Source organism: Arachis duranensis, chromosome 5, assembly GCF_000817695.3.
Source record: "Arachis duranensis cultivar V14167 chromosome 5, aradu.V14167.gnm2.J7QH, whole genome shotgun sequence".
Taxonomy (NCBI): domain Eukaryota; kingdom Viridiplantae; phylum Streptophyta; class Magnoliopsida; order Fabales; family Fabaceae; genus Arachis; species Arachis duranensis.
The window spans coordinates 55820806-55826377 of record NC_029776.3 but is presented as its reverse complement, the minus strand read 5'-3'; positions in this window follow the sequence as shown (position 1 = coordinate 55826377).

Genomic DNA, 5572 nt, shown 5'->3' with positions numbered 1-5572 from the left:
CCTTATGTTGCCCTCCTAGAGGGCAGTCTGCCCTTGTGGAGGGCAATGTTGCCTCCCCCATTGCATGCGGCACGCTTTCTATTACTTTGGCCACGCTTTCCCTTTTCTTTTTTTTTCTTCACCTATAATAAACCAAAACAACACTCCAAGTATCACTAAATTCAAGAGGCTTATAAATCAATTAAAGTTCAATTAAAATTAGCTTAAACTTCATAATTTATCATTAATTTCATGGTGGTTGCTTGATTTAGAGAAGTTATGCATTTTCACTCCAAATCACTTACTTAGGATGCAAGAAAGTGCATAAATGCTAATAGAACAAGTGAAATTAGCTTGAAAAATGGGTATATGATGACTTGTCATCAACAATAACCAATAACTAGGCACATATTTGCAATTCCCCGGCAACGGCGCCATTTTGATGAACAGAAATTGTCTGTCGGTAAAGAATTTCACAAATGAAATCTCGTTGCAAGTATAGTTCTAAACCAACAAACAATTTCTCAATCAAAAATTTGTTTGTCACAAGTACAAACCCCAATAAAAATAAACCGAAGTATTTAAACCTCAGGTCGTCTCTCAAGGAATTGCAAGGAAATGTCCTTGTTATTGGTTATGGGACAAGTATATTTTGGTGTTTTGAATAAGAGACAAGAAAAGTAAATGAAACTCAAGTGATAAAAAGGTCTTGGCAAGGGTTGATGGTTAAGGATCTTTATCCTTGTTACTAACCACAATATGATAATTGCAAGGATCAATCCCATTAAGTCATCCTCTAACAATTGAAGAAAAGTCAAATGAGCTTTATCAATCCTAACCCATAAGTCCTATCCACCTCACTAATTAACTTAGTGAAAGCTAGACTCAATGGATACCAATCATTGATCACTTGGACATTAGCAACTCAAGTTCACCTAAGTTACCATTCCGAGCCAAGAACACAAAAATCTACTCTAATATCCTTCCAAGCATTTTATCAAACACTTGGAAGGTATAAAAAGAAAGCAAGATAAAATTGCAAGAAATAGAAATCTACAACTACCAATTGCAAGAAAACAATAGTAACAAGGCAATTAAACAATAAGAAACATGAAATATAAATTGCATTAAAGAAAAATAAAAGTAACAAGAGTGCATAAACATAAAAGAGGTATAAAAAGGAAAATTAACAAGAAAATTGAGAAGAACAAAGGTATAAGAACAAGAAATTGTACGGAAGACAAGATGAAAACAAGAAATTAAAACTAGATCTAAGAAAATACTAATCTAAATCAAACCTAATTTCTAGAGAGAAGAGAGAGCTTCTCTCTTTCGAATTCTAACCTAAAACATGATAAAAACTCAAACTAACACTCCTTGGTTCATCCCCCTTCAATCCTTGGGTTCAATAGCATTAGAAATGAGTTGGATTAGGCCCAAAATGTGTTAGAAATTACAAGCCACGAATTACTAAAATAGACCCACGTTGATCCGGCGATGCGTGCGCATTGAACGTTGCGTACATGTCTTTAGACGCCAAGCATCTATTGCAAACTTTATATCATTTTGAAGCCTCGGATGTTAGATTTCCAACGCAACTAAAACCGCCTCATTTGAATATATGTAGCTCAAGTTATGATCGATTACGTGCGAAGAAGTCAGGATTGACAGCTTTGCGATTCCTTCATTTCTACATGAGTTCTCCATTTCGACATGTTTTTTCTTCATTCCCTCAATTTGAATCTTTGCCTCCTAAACCTGAAGTCACTTAACAAACATATCAAGGCATCTAATGGAATCAAGGTGAATTAAATTTAGCTATTTTATGACCCAAAAAGCATGTTTTCACTGTTAAGCACAATTAAAGGAGAATTTATAAAACCATGCTATTTTAGTGAATAAATGGGAGACAAGTTGACAAAACCCTCTAAATTCAACACAAGATAAATCCTAAAAATGGGGTTTATCATGGTTCTTCTTGGTGAGGGTATGGAGATGGTGTTTATTGAGGTGGTTCTTGGGAGTAATTTTGATGGAATTGCAGTGGTTCTATGTATGGTTCATATGGCTCATAAGGTGGTTGATATGGTGGATAAGGATTATGGTCATGTGGAGTTGTTTGGTGGTATGGACCTTGTGACCATGGTGGTTCAAAACTATGTTGAGGAGGTTGTTCATAAGCATATGGTGGTGGTTGTTGACAACCACAATGGGTATCACCACATCCATTAGATAAATATGCATTAGGAGTGGAATTATACCTATAAAAGACCGGAGGAGGTTATTGCCAAGAAGGTTGTTCATAAGTTTGAGGCTCCTCCCACCTTTGATTGTTCCATCCTTGATGCATGTTGTCATTATAGTTCCCATTTCCTACAACATAATTTCAACCAAACTCATAGGCAAAGGGGAGAGAATTCATAGTGAAAAGAAAAAATAAAGACAAAAGCTAATAAGGAATAATGAAACAAAGTCCTAAAACTAGCAAAAACTAACAAGCAATCCAAAAATCAAGCTATTCACAATATTAACATATGTACAATAACTAATAACTAGGCACACATTTGTAATTTCCTGGCAACGGTGCCATTTTGATGAACAGAAATTGTCTATCGGTAAAGAATTTCACAAATGAAATCTCGCTGCAAGTATAGTTCTAAACCAACAAACAATTCCTCAATCAAAAATTTGTTGGTCACAAGTACAAACCCCAATAAAAATAAACCGAAGTATTTAAACCTCTGGTCGTCTCTCAAGAAATTGCAAGGAAGTGTCCTTGTTATTGGTTATGGGACAAGTATATTTTGGTGTTTTGAATAAGAGACAAGAAAAGTAAATGAAACTCAAGTGATAAAAAGGTCTTGGCAAGGGTTGATGGTTAAGGATCTTTATCCTTGTTACTAACCACAATATGATAATTATAAGGATCAATCCCATTAAGTCATCCTCTATCAATTGAAGAAAATTCAAATGAGCTTTATCAATCCTAACCCATAAGTCCTAGCCACCTGATTAATTAACTTAGTGAAAGCTAGAGTCAATGGATACCAATCATCGATCACTTGGACATTAGCAACTCAAGTTCACCTAAGTTATCATCCCAAGCCAAGAACACAAAAATCTACTCTAACATCCTTCCAAGCATTTTATCAAACACTTGGAAGGTATAAAAAGAAAGCAAGATAAAATTGCAAGAAACAGAAATCTACAACTACCAATTGCAAGAAAACAATAGTAACAAGGCAATTAAAAAATAAAAAACATGAATCATAAATTGCATTAAAGGAAAATAAAAGTAACAAGAGTGCATAAACATAAAAGAGGTATAAAAAGGAAAATTAACAAGAAAATTGAGAAGAACAAAGGTATAAGAACAAGAAATTGTAAGGAAGACAAGATGAAAACAAGAAATTAAAACTAGATCTAAGAAAATCCTAATCTAAATCAAACCTAATTTCTAGAGAGAAGAGAGAGCTTCTCTCTTTAGAATTCTAACCTAAAACATGATAAAAACTCAAACTAACACTCCTTGGTTCATCCCTCCTCAATCCTTGGGTTCAATAGCATCAGAAATGAGTTGGATTAGGCTCAAAATGAGCTAGAAATTGCAAGTCACGAATTACTAAAATGCAACCACGTTGATCCTGCGATGCGTGCACATGGAACGATGCGTACATGTCTTTAGATGGCAAGCACTGATGAGCGGATAATTTATACGCTTTTCGGCATTATTTTAAGGTATTTTTAGTAGGATCTAGCTACTTTTAGGGATGTTTTTATTACTTTTTATGCAAAATTCACATTTCTGGACTTTACTATGAGTTTGTGTGTTTTTCTGTGATTTTAGGTATTTTCTGGCTGAAATTGAGGGACCTGAGCAAAAATCTGATAGGAGGCTGACAAAGGACTGCTGATGCTGTTGGATTCTGACCTCCTTGCACTCAAAATGGATTTTCTAGAGCTACAGAACTCCAAATGGTGCACTCTGAATGGCATTGGAAAGTAGACATCTAGAGCTTTCCAGCAATATATAATGGTTTATACTTTATTCGGGAATTGACGACGTAGAATGGCGCTCAACGCCAAGTACATGCTGCTGTCTGGAGTTAAACGCCAAAAACACGTCACGACCCGGAGTGTCACGCGCGTTCATAGGTGAGAATGATGATGAGTGTCACGGATCATCACATTCATCAAGTTGAAGTGCAAGGTATATCTTGGAATAAGAATAAAAGAGAATTGAATAGAAAGTAATGGTAATTGTATTGAAACTTGAGGTACAGTAGAGCTCCACACCCTTAATCTATGGTGTGCAGAAACTCCACCGTTGAAAATACATAAGTGAAAGGTTCAGGCATGGCCAAGTGGCCAGTCCCCCTTAAACGTGATCAATAGCCTCCTAAGATAAAGAATAAAACAAAACTGAGACCAAAGATGAAACGTGGTCAAAAGACGACTAATACAATAGTTAAGTGTTCTATTTATACTAAACTAGCTACTAAGGTTTACATGAGTAAGTAATTGATGCATAAATTTACTTCCGGGGCCCACTTGGTGTGTGCTTGGGCTGAGCATGATCTATCCATGAGCTGAGGCTTTTCTTGGAGTTGAACGCCAAGTTGTAACGTGTTTTGGGCGTTCAACTCCGGGTCGTAACCTGTTTTTGGCGTTTAACTCCAGACAGCAGCATGTACTTGGCGTTGAGCGCCATTCTACATCGTCAATTCCCGAATAAAGTATGAACTATTATATATTGCTGGAAATCCCTGGATGTCTGCTTTCCAACGCCGTTGAGAACGCGCCATTTGGAGTTCTGTAGCTCAAGAAAATCCATTTCGAGTGCAGGGAGGTCAGATTCCAACAGCATCAGCAGTCCTTTGTCAGCCTCCTTATCAGAGTTTTGCTCAAGTCCCTCAATTTCAGCCAGAAATTACCTGAAATCATAGAAAAACACACAAACTCATAATAATATCCAGAAATGTGAATTTAACATAAAAACTAATGAAAACATCCCTAAAAGTAGCTTGAACTTACTAAAAACTACCTAAAAAGAATGCCAAAAAGCGTATAAATTATCCGCTCATCACAACACCAAACTTAAATTGTTGGTTGTCCCTAAGCAACTGAAAAAAAAATAGGATAAAAAGAAGAGAATATAAAATGAATCTCACAATATCAATGAATATTAATTCTAATTAGATGAGCGGGACTTGTAGCTTTTTGCTTCTGAACAGTTTTGGCATCTCACTTTTTCCCTTGAAGTTTAGAATGATTGGCTTCTCTAGGAACTTAGAATTTTAGATAGTGTTATTGATTATCCTAGTTAAGTATGTTGATTCTTGAACACAGCTACTTATGAGTCTTGGCCGTGGCCCTAAGCACTTTGTTTTCCAGTATTACCACCGGATACATAAATGCCACAGACACATGACTGGGTGAACCTTTTCAGATTGTGACTCAGCTTTTGCTAGAGTCCCCAGTTAGAGGTGTCCAGAGCTCTTAAACACACTCTTTTGCCTTGGATCACGACTTTAACCACTCAGTCTCAAGCTTTTCACTTGGACCTCATGACACAAGCACATGGTTAGGGACA